This window comes from Scylla paramamosain, unplaced genomic scaffold (genome assembly GCF_035594125.1).
Source record: "Scylla paramamosain isolate STU-SP2022 unplaced genomic scaffold, ASM3559412v1 Contig26, whole genome shotgun sequence".
Lineage (NCBI taxonomy): Eukaryota > Metazoa > Arthropoda > Malacostraca > Decapoda > Portunidae > Scylla > Scylla paramamosain.
In genome coordinates, this window is record NW_026973691.1 from 627,089 (window position 1) to 642,500 (window position 15,412).

The 15,412-nt window shown below is 43.0% G+C and overlaps 2 long non-coding RNA genes across 3 annotated transcripts in view; both read left to right on the forward strand.

Annotated features, from left to right (window-relative positions):
- Positions 1 to 779: 779 nt before the first annotated feature.
- On the forward strand, positions 780 to 4,939 carry LOC135097628 (uncharacterized). The gene is made up of 3 exons (XR_010265898.1): positions 780 to 1,265; positions 4,095 to 4,238; positions 4,710 to 4,939. It is a non-coding gene; the product is annotated as an uncharacterized LOC135097628 (long non-coding RNA).
- Positions 4,940 to 9,181: 4,242 nt separating this feature from the next.
- The window catches only part of LOC135097611 (uncharacterized), a 13,552-nt gene continuing 7,321 nt past the window's right edge, over positions 9,182 to 15,412 (forward strand). Inside the window, exons 1-3 of one of the 2 annotated variants that reach the window (XR_010265881.1) lie at positions 9,182 to 9,267; positions 9,463 to 9,555; positions 9,688 to 10,240. This is a non-coding gene — a long non-coding RNA (uncharacterized LOC135097611). Of the gene's footprint in view, positions 9,268 to 9,462; positions 9,556 to 9,687; positions 10,241 to 15,412 lie in introns of those variants that run through there. The other variant, XR_010265882.1, reaches the window with a different exon arrangement.

The window sequence follows — 15,412 nt, forward strand, 5'->3', positions numbered from 1 at the left end:
ACTCATATTATCCTAATTCATAAGAAATGATAGCTTGAGAAAAAAAAAACACACACACACATTAGTCAAGTGAGTAAATAACCACTCAGACACGCACGCACGTAAATGGGTCTAAACGATTACACTGATGACAAATTAAATGTGCAGCATCCGTGATAAGGGCATTAGTGTTCTGCTGTATCTAAGACAGTGAGCAGCTTCTCGTGTAGCCTTGCCTAGTGAGACCCTCCTTCAAGAACGTCGTGTGTGTGTGTGTGTGTGTGTGTGTGTGTGTGTGTGTGTGTGTGTGTGTGTGTGTGTGTGTATGTACGCACACGTGTCTTAGTTCCTCAAATATCCATGACTTCGAAACTTAGGAATTTTTATACTCCGATTAATTGTTTTTCGTCACGCTCTCCCCTCACTGAATTCATGATACTAATTTCTTACCTTCCGTCCATTTGGGTACACTCCGCAAAACTATTTTTTGTGTTAGGAAGAGTTATGATACTACTCTGCCGAGGTTCAGAAATATGCCTTTTGGAGGTGATGCAGGTGGAGGTGAGAGGAGCTTCTGTGTCTGGGTGCTGAGGGGAGTAATGAGAGAGAGAGAGAGAGAGAGAGAGAGAGAGAGAGAGAGAGAGAGAGAGAGAGAGAGAGAGAGAGAGAGAGAGAGAGAGAGAGAGATTTATATGAAATCTAATAGTGCGTAATATACTTTGGAAAAGGTTCATGGACTCGGTAAGCAAAATACCTTATCCATTTGTATGAAGAAGAAAAGTATTACATATCATTGTGCCCTATCATTCTTAACCAAAAAGTTGTAGTGAATTTTCTTTTTCCGAACTTAATGTGCTTACTTCTTATGTTTTCATGCTTTACCTAACATTATTATCTCTTTCCCAGTTTATTCCTCCTTGGTTCTCATTCAAGCACATTTTGTTTTATATGAATGCATATACAGCTGCTTCGAAGTTCCCCCGGCAGCAGTCCGCATTAGCATAGTGTATCTTAATTTGAACATCCAAGTACTGTCAAGGAAACTACGACGCAGCGCCAGAGAGACTTGAGACTTAGATGGAGCCCAAATACTCCGTGTTGTGACCGTCCAGTGATCCTCCAGTGTCAGAGGATTGGATGGCAAAACAGACACTCAATTCGAATGGGGTTTTTATGAAGCAGTAACGTGAACCTGACCTGGTAGGCACATTAAAGTTGGAAGCGGGCAAAAGGAACGACGAGAGATTTCAACTCCGTGAAGAAATTATCGATACGCATACAGCGAGGTGAGACATACGTGAGGGAAGGAATTCTGGCCAGGTTTTTCACAGTACTGTATAAGATGTCTTTGTGTTTTCTTTGTGAGGTGTTCAGCTGGAGGATAAACTTTTGTACTCATGTAAGAGAGCGTGTACACAGTGTGTCCTTTAACAACACGTACTCGTATGCTTGATGAGCGAGGTGTATCACTACAAGTAAAGCGCCTCACACCTAATGAGCGAACATCAAAACCTTACTGCCATCAAGACTCTTCTCAGTATTCTTATTATCTGGCTGAAATACAGTTCATGAGGCAGCAAACTCTAATCACATTTTACTTTCGCTTTGTTCACCTTTGGTAACACCAAAGGATGGTGTGGTAAGCCTGTGACAAGATCGTTGGTATACTCCCAGCCGGTGGCGTAAAACAATTTCCATTAGGGCCTGGGACTAATTGAGCTACGCCCACGTTATTAAAACGAGAATAATTAAAAGCCCACGTAAATCAGTAATCATGATCAGAAGTCCTGAAAATGTTAACCCGGAAGGAGTAACAGTGAAACATTTAGAGACGCACGAAGGAGAACAGGAAAAGTGTATGGAGTGTGGTGTTCCTTGGGGCTAACGTGCTGCCTTGACCACTCCTCCCCCTTCCCTTATCTACACTATCCCCCTTCTCTGCCCAGGCTTCCATCTCTCTCTCTCTCTCTCTCTCTCTCTCTCTCTCTCTCTCTCTCTCTCTCTCTCTCTCTCTCTCTCTCCTGATAAAAACAATAATTCAAGTTAATGGTCACAAATATTAATTGAAAATGTGCGTTTATTTCTGCCAAAGTGCCTGTGTTTGTCATGTGACGTACATTGTTAAGTTCGCTCCAGCTGATTTGCTGCGGCTTAGCATTTTTGTCATTTGGTTTCGTAACCTTCTCCGAGATAGTCAGGTGTCAATCAAGGCAAGCACCTCTAGGTAGATCTGCATGATATGCCACACTCCTAGCTTACTGAATTTCTAATGAGGAGGTATTGGCTATAATAGAGAGAGAGAGAGAGAGAGAGAGAGAGAGAGAGAGAGAGAGAGAGAGAGAGAGAGAGAGAGAGAGAGAGAGAGAGAGAGAGAGAGTTCAGATAGACTACTTGTACCCTCGTTTTGGAAATTTGTAAATAGCCTCAAGGAGGAAGGCAGTGTGAAGCATTACATTCATTATGCTGTGACTGAAGACTCTTAAACGGAAAGAAAAAGAGTAACTCATGCACTTTACATGAGTTTCAAGTCGGTTATTTTATCCGAATGTAATTTTTGCATTGTCCAAACCACTCCAGTCACAACGTGGGCTTGTTCTACCAGGCCAACACTGGAGTCTTTCCTCGGGATTGCTTTGAAATTGCTGTCTGGACATGAACACGTATTTCTGTTTCCGCGCGTTGTCTCCGATACCGTGCAATCTGTTTTTATTCTTTTACTTTTTGTTTGCATTTAAGATAAAGAGGCGGGGATAAGAGGAATGACAGCCTTGTGCAAGTAGAGTACACGTGTTGTCTTGCCGTGATAAGTACTTAGTGGTGTTACTGTCTCTGTGGGACATTTTACCGATGGATCTTGTTACCACCAAAACTTTAAGTCGTACTCGAATTTTTTTTTCTCTCTTCATTTATTGTGAAGCAATAATACATTCGGGTTATCCTTGACCAGCATCCCTTCCTCATCAAAAGAATTACAACCGCTGTATATGTTGGGTTCTTCTTGTGTGTATGCTGAGACGCGCCGACTGCGCTGCTCCTGGGGGAGACTTTCTGAACGACATTCTGCATCTAATTCTGCAGTGTCGTTTCGAAGCTCCTATTTTTTGTATATTTTCATAGATATAATTAACTGATATTCACTGGTGATAACCAATGCATCTGTGTACTGCTTGAGTGATACGAAGTAATTCCAGTTTACAGATCTACCACTCGCCAAGTCAAAGAAAACATATCCGAACTCCACGTAACTATATTCTGTAGACAGCATTTCACCATTACCAGACTACATCCATCTTTGTACTAATTCCTTGCACATACAGGCAAGATTCATAATGCCATCACAAATGGTCGTAGACAAGACACGCGTCACGGGAACTCAGAAGCGATGGGGTGCTTTGTTACAGCTTGCGAGAGCAGGACATTCCATATTTACGAGTATTTGTTGATATAAGGAAATAAACAACAATATAAGTAAAGGGCACATGGTGGAGGTCAACTTGTTGACTGAAGCTTAAAACAACTTTCACCGAACAACTGAGCTGCCTCTCGGTCACGGCTTAAATTTGCTCTGACCAATTGTTTCCTTGTGCTTTAAATAAATGTGATTCTCTTCTTGTTCTTACTGAGAGGAATGGAGATCTGGAAAGAAAGGTAGCGTAAGATTTGATCACGTAATATCTGCGCAGGCACATTACTTGCTACTTAGTGTGTGAGAGAGAGAGAGAGAGAGAGAGAGAGAGAGAGAGAGAGAGAGAGAGAGAGAGAGCAGAGAGAGAGAGAGAGATATTAACACGGACGGAATGAAGTGTAGTATCATAAATTTATTAGTTCATGATCAGTAAAGAATGAAACACACACACACACACACACACACACACACACACACACACACACAATGAGAGAAAAACTTAAGTTACCGCTTATAGTTTAAGGATTAAGGTAGAATGTGTCCATTCCCCGCCTTTCTCTCTCTCTCTCTCTCTCTCTCTCTCTCTCTCTCTCTCTCTCTCTCCTCTCTCCTCTCTCTCTCTCTCTCTCTCTCTCCCTCTCATGTTGTCGCAACACCACGCAATATCATGTAATCAACCAACTTTGCGTGTTTTGCTTTCGTGTCGCAGAGTGCAAAACAGTGATCAGTGAGGGCGTGGACGTGCAGCTCACCGCTAGCTGCCGCAAGCCTTGGCGCCGCAGCAAATCGTGCCAGCCCAGGGAGGACGCGGCGCCTAACTCCCGTCGGGCTTGGTGTGCTCGCAGGAAGGACGGTAAGTAAAGACACTTGCTAAGCTCTCTGCGGGAAGGTAATCATGAACTTAGCACGGGATTCTGAAGGCTGTAGATGAATTTCACACACACACACACACACACACACACACACACACACTGTAGAAACAAAGAAAAGAGAAAAACGCATCTCATCCTCAAAGAAGTAACAATGATGTGACTCAGTAACCAAAATTAATAGGAAGCTTTTAAGAGACTAGACAAATTTATGGATAGGAATGATAGGTGCACTTACTTACTGTAGGTATGCTTTGTGTGAGGACTGCCAAGTGTGTGCCTCCTGGCTTCTTGCTGTTTCCCTTGTGTTCTTGCTTGTATCTTACTATGTTCTTTTATTCTTACCTACCTTATCAACAACCTTTCTCCCAAACCCCGTGGGCTGTAACCCTTGCCAGTATTCTCAACTATAATCGAGACTTAATCTGCTCTTTCCATCCCTTGCAAAACACCAGTGGCTTCAGTGGGACTTGGGACCGCCACACTTGATGACCGGTGTGGTGACGCGAGGTCGAGGGGACACGGGCCGCAAACATTGGGTGAAGGCCTACACACTCACCCACTGCAACGACTCCAAGGTGTGGTTCACCTACAAAGACGGCAACCACCTCGATACTAAGGTGAGCGACAAGGTAAGCCAGGGAGAGCGTCTCGCACTGATGGTAGGAACTGTGGTGGCACCTTGTACTGTTGTGATGGAGGGAGTGTGGCTTGGTAGCGCAATGACAGTGTATCTAAGCATTTAGTGCCAGTCAAGCTTTATGTACTTAACTGTGGAACTGTGGTATCACCTTCTGCTGGTGGAAGGAGTGCGGCTGGGTAATGCAAGAGTATCTAACCCATGTGCATCCAGTGAAGCTTTGTGTGCTAATAATAGAAACTTTTTGTACCGCTTGTTGGTAGAGGGAATATTGCCTTCTGATGCCAACGTGTCTGAATATACTGGCTGAAGCAACTGGTCTCATGCGGTTAGAGGAAGTGTTACCCTTTTTGACCTTGTGAATTGTGCTAATTGAAAGAGCTGACTGTACACAGGTCTTCAGTGTTTGTGATTCTAGCATCAGTTGAGATACGAGTATATGGCTGATCTTAAACGGTTGATAGGAGCTTAACCTTTTCCTTGAGAAGTGAGAGTAGTCATCCAAGGGTACCTGTGCAAGGCGTGTGGCTTTGTCTTTTTTTTTTTTTATGTAGAAAGGACACTGGCCAAGGGCAACAAAAATGCAATAAAAAAAAATGCCCACTGAAATGCCAGTCCCATAAAACGGTCAAAGCAATGGTCAAAAACTGATGAATAAGTATCTTGAAACCTCCCTCTTGAAGGAATTCAAGTCAGAGGAAGGTGGAAATACAGAAGCAGGCAGGGAGTTCCAGAGTTTACCAGAGAAAGGAATGAATGATTGAGAATACTGGTTAACTCTTGCGTTAGAGAGGTGGACAGAATAGGGGTGAGAGAAAGAAGAAAGTCTTGTGCAGCGAGGCCGCGGGAGGAGGGGAGGCATGCAGTTAGCAAGATCAGAAGAGCAGTTAGCATGAAAATAGCGGTAAAAGACAGTTAGATATGCAACATTGCGGCGGTGAGAGAGAGGCTGAAGACAATCAGTTAGAGGAGAGGAGTTGATGAGACGAAAAGCTTTTGATTCCACCCTGTCTAGAAGAGCAGTATGAGTGGAATCCCCCCAGACATGTGGAGCATACTCCATACATGGACGGATAAGGTCCTTGTACAGAGTTAGCAGCTGGGGGGTGAGAAAAACTGGCGGAGACGTCTCAGAAAACCTAAGTTCATAGAAGCTGTTTTAGCTAGAGATGAGATGTGAAGTTTTCAGTTCAGATTATAAGTAAAGGACAGACCGAGGATGTTCAGTGTAGAAGAGGGGGACAGTTGAGTGTCATTGAAGAAGAGGGGATAGTTGTCTGGAAGGCTGTGTCGAGTTGATAGATGGAGGAATTGAGTTTTTGAGGCATTGAACAATACCATGTTTGCTCTGCCCCAATCAGAAATTTTAGAAAGATCAGAATTCAAGCGTTCTGTGGCTTCCCTGTGTGAAATGTTTACCTCCTGAAGGGTTGGACGCCTATGTAAAGACGGAAAAGTGCAGGGTGGTATCATCAGCGTAGGAGTGGATAGGACAAGAAGTTTGGTTTAGAAGGTCATTAATGAATAATAAGAAGAGAGTGGGTGACAGGACAGAACCCTGAGGGACGCCACTGTTAATAGATTTAGGAGAAGAACAGTGACCGTCTACCACAATAGCAATAGAACGATCAGAAAGGAAACTTGAGATGAAGTTACAAAGAGAATGAGAGAAGCCATAGGAGGATAGTTTGGAAATCAAAGCTTTGTGCCAGACTCTATCAAAGGCTTTTGATATGTCCAAGGCAACAGCAAAAGTTTCACTAAAATCTCTAAAAGAGGATGACCAAGACTCAGTAAGGAAAGCCAGAAGATCACCAGTAGAGCGGCCTTGACGGAACCCATACTGGCGATCAGATAGAAGGTTGTGAAGTGATAGATGTTTAAGAATCTTCCTGTTGAGGATAGATTCAAAAACTTTAGATAGGCAGGAAATTAAAGCAATAGGACGGTAGTTTGAGGGATTAGAACGGTTACCCTTTTTTAGGAACAGGCTGAATGTTGACAAACTTCCAGCAAGAAGGAAAGGTAGATGTTGACAGACAGTGCTGAAAGAGTTTGACTAGGCAAGGTGCAAGCACGGAGGCACAGTTTCGGAGAACAATAGGAGGGACCCCATCAGGTCCATAAGCCTTCCGAGGGTTTAGGCCAGCGAGGGCATGGAAAACATTATTACGAAGAATTTTAATAGGTGCCATGATGTAGTCAGAGGGTGGAGGAGAGGGAGGAACAAGCCCAAAATTGTCCAAGGTAGAGTTTCTAGCAAAGGTTTGAGCGAAGAGTTCAGCTTTAGAAACAGATGTGATAGCAGTGGTGCCATCTGCTTGAAATAAAGGAGGGAAAGAAGAAGAAGCAAAGTTATTGGAGATATTTTTGGCTAGATGCCAGAAGTCACGAGGGGAGTTAGATCTTGAAAGGTTTTGACACTTTGTTAATGAAGGAGTTTTTGGCTAGTTGGAGAACAGACTTGGCATGGTTCCGGGCAGAAATATAAAGTGCATGAGATTCTGGTGATGGAAGGCTTAAGTACCTTTTGTGGGCAACCTCTCTATCAAGTATAGCACGAGAACAAGCTGTGTTAAACCAAGGTTTGGAAGGTTTAGGACGAGAAAATGAGTGAGGAATGTACGCCTCCATGCCTGAAGTAACAGTTTGTCAGCTAGAGTGTTTCCTCTCAGCATCTCAGCACTGCCGCCCATACCTGTCATCTCTCCTCTATTTTATCTCAATTTCATGACGTATGCAGCGCCATCAGTTTGGAGAGAGCTGCCAAAACTCTCTTACACACACACACACACACACACACACACAGAAGGAAGCAGATAATGCGTGTGTGTGTGTGTGTGAGACCAGCGGTCAGTTTCCCTCCTTTGTAGTCGCACCAGTGACAGTGTGACGGGCAGAGTCGCTACTAGGCAGTATGAACTGAAGACAAAACACTACAGTTCCAGAGAAATTTATGTAATTTTAAGTGTGAAAAAAAAAAACACTTGCATGTTACTTTGACGGAAGTTGTGTGAAAACCGTTAGTGAAGGTATGCGTATCGATCTGTTTGGGGCTTCGTTCAAGGTTTCATGGATTGTTTCATATGAAAGTGAGGTTTTCCAAGTTTCCAGCGGCAGTTCCTGTTTGGCTGCCATCCTGTACAGTGAGTGTCTCACTGGGGTAAGCTTATACGTTCTCCACTGGATCCGCAGAGGTATTTGTGCCTACGATTTCCTTAACATTGCTGCAACAAGACATCTCATGTACGTATGTGGCTAAATATTAAGAAGAGTCGCGCGGCCCTATTTCCTATTTTTTTGTGTTCCCACCCCTCGCAATGTTGGGGAGCTGGAGGGAAAGCGGGGTTTCGGGTGGAAAAAGCTAAAATAGAGCCAAATACCGCCTCTCACCACCAAAACTAAACAGGGAGCTGCACTACTGCTGCTGCTGCTGCTGCTGCTGCTCTATTTCATATTTACCGGTTTAGTTAGGTTAGGTTAGGTATAATTAGGTTTAGTTAGAATGGTAGCAGCAAGAGCAAGAACACAGCGGCCATCACAACAACATGAACAGCAGCAGTAGTATAGCTCCCTATTTATTTTTAGTGGTAAGAGGCGATAATTGGCTCTATATTATCTTTCCACACCCGAAAACCCCGCCTTCCCACCAGCTTCCCTTTCACTGTAGGGGACACGAACCGAAAACCCCGCCTTTCCACCAGCTTCCCTTTCACTGTAGGGGACACGAACCGAAAAAAAAAAAAAGGAAATAGGGCTGCGCGATTCTTCTTAATATTTCTCCGTAATGGTATATACACACATGCATGTGAGAATATGATAAGAATTGTCTGCTGTATGGATCATGTACACCTTCAGAAACTAACAACGGAGTTTTAATGCAGACCAGAACAAAAATTATATGTTTTGATATGAGAGAGTGATATGATCAGTGCGTATGAAGTTAACACAAAATATGATGTAATCTTGAATATGTACGGGTGCCTTTAATTTATTACAAAAAAAATATATATACCATTCAGGAGAAAATTCGTTTGTTTTATAATTGGGTATTGTGTGATGAATCACGATGTCTTGAGTACCTGACGGGAGTCGTGGTTGTTCGTATTCGCCCGGGTTTCGGGACGGTCCTGTGTATTGCCAGGTTTTTCTTGTTTTATGCATTTTTGTATGTATATTTGTAGGTCATATTATGAATATTTATTTTTATGTGCCTTTTGTATATTACTTGGGTGAGGCTTAGTATATATAGGGAAGTGAAGTATTATCAAGTGCGTTCTGGGTGGCCAGTGGTGACGTGGCCAGGGCTGTGTCGACACCAGGGTGGTGTTGGTTGTGTGGGGTGCACCTGGGTCCTGTGTTGGCCTTTGAAGGTATGTTAAGCACTATAAATGTCTCTATTTGACTGTGATTATTATGTGTGTTGTTAGATGTGGGTATGGTTCTGGGAAAATGTGTGGATTGCCTCCATACGGTGCATAGCTGTGCAGAATTTATGTGGTGACGTGGCTACGGTGCAGGGAGTAGGTGGTGCAATGCCGGCGACCCGACACATTGTGAATTACCAGGGGTTGTGCGGGGTGCGCCAGGTTCCTGTGGTGTCCTTCTAAGCTGGGAAGGTTTAGGATGCATAGTGGATGTCCAGTGACGGGAGGTACCGCGTAAGTTAATTTATGTTTTGTGAATGTCTTTGAAGTTCAGGGTCAATTGTTTTCATTCTGTGTGACTCATGATAGCTGTCTGTGACTTATAGTATGTTCCTTGAAATATTTTGTGTTGTGTTTCGTTGTCAGCTGCTCACGATACGAGGCACATGTCAGCACCAGGTGGTTTGCTGGGGAAATTATTCCAACTGGCACTTGCAGCTTGAAACGCTTTGGGAATTCAAGTTCAGACGCCCTGCCCGGTTTATCATTGGTCATCCTACACTACTACTTGATGCTACTACTACTATTATTTACTGCTACTACTAATACTTCATGCTACTACTACTACCACTACTACTACTGCTACTACTACTACTACTACTACTACTACTATTACTACTACTTGCTACTTTTACTACTTGCTACTTTTACTACCTGCTACTTCTACTACTTTCTACTACTTGCTACTTCTACTACTACTACTACTACTACAAGTACTACTACAACCACCACCACCACCACCACCACCAGCACCACCAGTCCCAATAGGAAATCACAATGACGAGGGCAGCCAGGGATGTATGTCTCCGTGCTCCCTGTCGACTGCCGCCGTCCATGCCACGCGGTGCCTGGCCGCCGCCTCATAACACTGCTGGTTTGTGGATTTCTGCATTCTTATGGTGTCGCCTTACAACCTCGCCCTCCACCACCAATACTCCGGGGACACAGAGACACTTTTTCTTCGCGTGTTTGTCTTCCACCGCACGGATGTACTTATATGAGAAAATCGTGAAAGAGAGAGAGAGAGAGAGAGAGAGAGGAGAGAGAGAGAGAGAGAGAGAGAGAGAGAGAGAGAGAGAGAGCGAGCAAGACTGGGAGTGACAATTTATGAGGCTACTTATCGGTCTTTCAATGTGTTTTATGGTCCATTAGTCTGCTTCCGTCGATCTGGTAACAATGTAGTTCTGTACTCTCTCTCTCTCTCTCTCTCTCTCTCTCTCTCTCTCTCTCTCTAGCTGCAGTACTCTCTGAACTTACGCTTATATTGATGAATTATCTTCTATATTCTTTTCTCGTTCTACCCAGCTCCATAAGTCTCTCTCTCTCTCTCTCTCTCTCTCTCTCTCTCTCTCTCTGGGGAAAGCATGTAAAACAACTGGAATTTGCTTAAGAGAAAATAAAATAGCGTCTCATTCACACGTGTGTAAAAGTATTCGCTTATTGAAAACGCTTCGAGAAGAAGAATAATAGAAAAAAAAGAAAACACTGTACACTTTTGGTTCACGATCCTGCTTACGTTCTTCTTTCTACCCAGAGAGAGAGAGAGAGAGAGAGAGAGAGAGAGAGAGAGAGAGAGAGAGAGAGAGCGAGCGTGAGTGAGTGAGTGAGTGAGCGAGCGAGCGAGCGAGCTGCAGCTGCTTATCCTTTCCTTTCACATTCATGGTATCCCCTCCCTTTCTCTGCGTGCGTCTGAGTATCTGTGTGTCTGATGCGGGGCTGAGTATCGTGAACCCTGAATTATGAGTGTAATTTCCTATGCAATTTCCGTCACTTTACGCTTTTTCCCTTGTTTATTGTCCCGTCATTGAGCGAGTGAGAGGCGAGGTGGCGATAGCGCTCAGCTTGGCGATAGAGTCACGTGTTGGTTGTGCCTTCTTTATGTAAACGGAGAGGGAAGGTATGGATGGATTGGTGAATGAGTGAGCGAATGAATAAGTGAGTGAGGGAAGGGATGGATGGACTGGCGAGTGAGTGAATGAGTGAGTGAGGGAAGGGATGGATGGACTGGCGAGTGAGTGAGTGAGTGAGTCTGAGTGAGTGTTTCTCTTTTCTTTATTCACGTCAGTCTCTCGTAAAGAAAAAAAAAAGTAGGAATACACGAAGGAACGTTAAGGAAGAATAAACTTCATGTAAATTTGCTGGCCCTAACGAGGGTATCTGTGATAAGCTACACGGATCTAAAGGCAAAAGATGTAGTACAGGATAATAAAGGTGAAGGGTTGTGTACGAGTGTGAAAATGCACTCTGTCTCTCTTTATGTATGTCTGGTTGTCTGTATTTGTGTGTGTGTCTTTCTGGTCTGTGTGTCTTTCTGTCTGTACTTTTTGGTCTGTTTGTGTCTGTGTCTGTTTCTCTCCGTGTATGCCTGCTTTTCTGTCTGCCTATTTGTTTCTCTCTCTCTCTCTCTCTCTCTCTCTCTCTCTCTCTCTCTCTCTCTCTCTCTCTCTCTCTCTCTCTCTCTCTCTCTCTCTCTCTCTCTCTCTCTCTCTCACGCACGCGCACACACACACACACACACACACACACACACACACACACACACACACACACACACACACACACACACACACACACACACACACACACACACCGTAATGCATAAACGCAAGCCTGATTTATTTTTCCGTTGTATCTGATGTTGTTATCTTGTTAACATATCTTTACTTTGTCCAACTTGGCTCACTTCTCATCCCTTCCTTCCTGGAGGCAGCGGTGCAGGGCAGGGCAGGCGGACACCAGGCAAGGGCGGGGTGACGAGGCGACTTGTTGTATTGTCCCTCATTGTGTGTCCCTTGCAGTGCCATATATATATATATATATATATATATATATATATATATATATATATATATATATATATATATATATATATATATATATATATATATATATATATATATATATATATATATACGAGTATAGCTGCTTTTTGTCAACGGGTATTCATTTACATCATCATTCACTGTCGAACTTGTATGCTGTTCAACATTAACATACAAATTAGTTTAAGCCGTTCATAAATTCCATTGGCCTTTGAGGTAAACTTTATCTGTTCGTTTTTTCCTCCTTGTTACGACTTGAGCGATTTCAAGACAAGTATCAAGTCAACTCCGTAACTAAATTGACGATTTTTAGTTGGGAGGGAGAGGGAGACGGAAAGTTGACCGGTCTTTCCCCCTAGTGGCTGTGCCGTTGTCCAGGTTCCTTGACACATGAAAAAAAAAAGTAAATAAAAAAAATAAATAAATAAATAAAAATAATAATAATAATGACAATAATTATCAAGTAAAGCAAGCTACGTACACACACCTAGAACATAAGAACATAAGAACATAAGAAATAAGGGAAGCTGCAAGAAGCGACCAGGCATACACGTGGCAGTCCCTGTATGAAATATACCTACCTACTTCCATCTATTATCCCCATTCATAAACTTGTCTAATCTTCAATATAACAGTGAAGGCAAGATCGCAGGTACAAGCACAAGAACAAGACGTCAAATCGTATGAATAAAGGTCATTGGAAGCCTTACCGCTGCTGAACAGTGATGAGACAGTGGAACTATGTGGCTGTGACTCTTGGAGGCTGTGGGGACACCATTGTTGCTGTGTTTCCTGATGACTCGCTCAGACTAGGCCGAGTTTGCTGTCGTTGCTGCACCGAAGAGGACCATCTCTTGAGAACATCACTGATATTTGATCCTGTCTCATTTCTATTACAGCGCATTTGATGGCAAATTATGGACAGACCACACCAAGCTGTTTGTCGTTGCTGCTGCAGAGACCACCATCTCTTTGGATATCACAATAATGTTTAGTTTCCTCTCATATTTCTCTCTATCACAGCGTGTTAGATGGCAAGTTTTGGACAACGCAGTAATATTCAGTGTACTCGTATTTATTCCCACCGCATTGTGTCTGGCAGCAAATTTCGTCATGTAGGGAAGTCTGGCTATCATGATAATACATCTCTAATGTCTTTCTTCATCACAGCATGTCAGAGAAAACTTTTGGATATTACAATAATAATTCACGTTCCTATTTCAGTAAGTTAGGCAGCAAATGTTGACATCCCAGTGACAATATCTCCCTTTTCAAGTTTTTATCACTGCACGTCAGATAACAAGTTGTGGACGAAAGATCTGGTAGGAGACAGGAAAATTTGGACGAAAAATCAGATAATAGGGAGATTTAGCACAACCCTTGTATTGGTGATGAAACTGAGGCACCGAGCAGATGTATTTCACTTGTCTTTCAGATTTGATTTGATTTGTCTTTCAGATTTGACTTACCTGTGCCTTGGAAACTGCGAAGACTGCATGGTATTCGTGGGGTTTGTAATTTATTGATATCCTTGATCCACACTAGTGAAAACAGCTATAGTTTGCTTTGCCCTTGCGCCACGTGTATTATTATGTTAACGTAATAACATACAGGATTGAATTGAACAGTGCTGAGTCCAGTTTAAGAAGCTCGTACATTCTTTTTTTTTCCCTAACTGAATGTGGCGAGTGAAATTCATGAACCACTTCTCAGATGGCAGATATTGTTTACCCTTGCACCACATGGGTAAAAAATTCCTAATTCGATAATGTACAGTCCAGTATAAGATCAGACTTTCTCCTTTGCTATTTAAGTGTGCTTATTGACATTCATGAACCGGAGCTCAGGAAGGCAAGGCAATATCGTGTGCTTTACCCTTGTACCGCTCGAAACATGCCAGGATAAGATGCAACATTTACTGTGATAACGACGTGTGTAAACAACACTAAACTTTCTTTTTGCTGAGTTAAGGAGTGTGTATAACGACATTCGTGAGCCACACCTCAGAAGGCCAAGCCAGTGCAGTGTGCTTTACCCTTGAAAACGTAATGAAAGATGCAGCATTTGGTTAGATAGCTCCCGGTGTAAGACCATTCCACTTCCTTCTTTTCCTACTTAAGGATCTTGACATTCATGAAGTTCACCTCACAAATTCAAGCAAATATTGTATATTGTACCTCACAACACTTGAAAATATAGAATAAGTCGTAGCTTTCAGTGTGATAGCGTCCAGTGTAAGAATATCCGACTTTTTGTCCTCGTTTATTGGTGGATACATTGACAATCATGAACGCACCTCAGAAATCTAAACTTACATAGAATTCTTTACCGTTGTATCACAAAAAGAAAAAAAAACATACCAGAATAATATATATCAAACTCCTTATTAGTCGCTGCAAGAGTACCCGACTTTGGCTTTCTACGTCAGGGTCGAAGTTACGCTGATTGGCATTTATGAACGCCCCCTTAGAAAAACAACACAGTATGCTTCACCTTACCACCACATAAAAAAAACAAAAAATCCTGATTCATGTGCAAATCTTGGGTGTAGCGTCCACTGTAAGAACTTTTTTTTTTTTTCGTTAGAGTTGAGTTGATTTTTATTATCACTCGATTTTCTTTTTTTTTTTCTAGGAGGGACACTGGCCAAGGGAAACAAAAAAAAAAAAAGCCCACTGAGAGGCCAGTCTCATAAGAGGGTCCAAAGCGGTAGTAAAAAGTTCAAGGATAAGTGTCTTGAAACCTCCCTCTTGAAGGAATTCAAGTCATAGGAAGGTGGAAATACAGAAGCAGGCAGGGAGTTCCAGAGTTTACCAGAGAAAGGGATGAATGATTGAGAATACTGGTTAACTCTTGCATTAGAGAGGTGGACAGAACAGGGATGAAAGAAAAAAGAAAGTCTTGTGCAGCGAGGCCACGGGAGGAGGGGAGGCATGCAATTAGCAAGATCAGAAGAGCAGTTAGCATGAAAATAACGGTAGAAGACAGCTAGAGATGCAGCGTTGCGGCGATGAGAGAGAGGCTGAAGACAGTCAGTTAGAGGAGAGGAGTTGATGAGACGAAAAGTTTTTTATTCCACCCTTTCTAGAAGAGCAGTATGAATGGAACCCCCCAGACATGCGAAGCATACTCCATACATGGACGGATAAGGAAGGCCCTAGTACAGAGTTAGCAGCTGGGGAGGATGGGGGGTGAGAAAAACTGGCGAAAACATCTCAGAACGCCTAACTTCATAAAAGCCGTTTTAGCTGGAGATGAGATACGAAGTT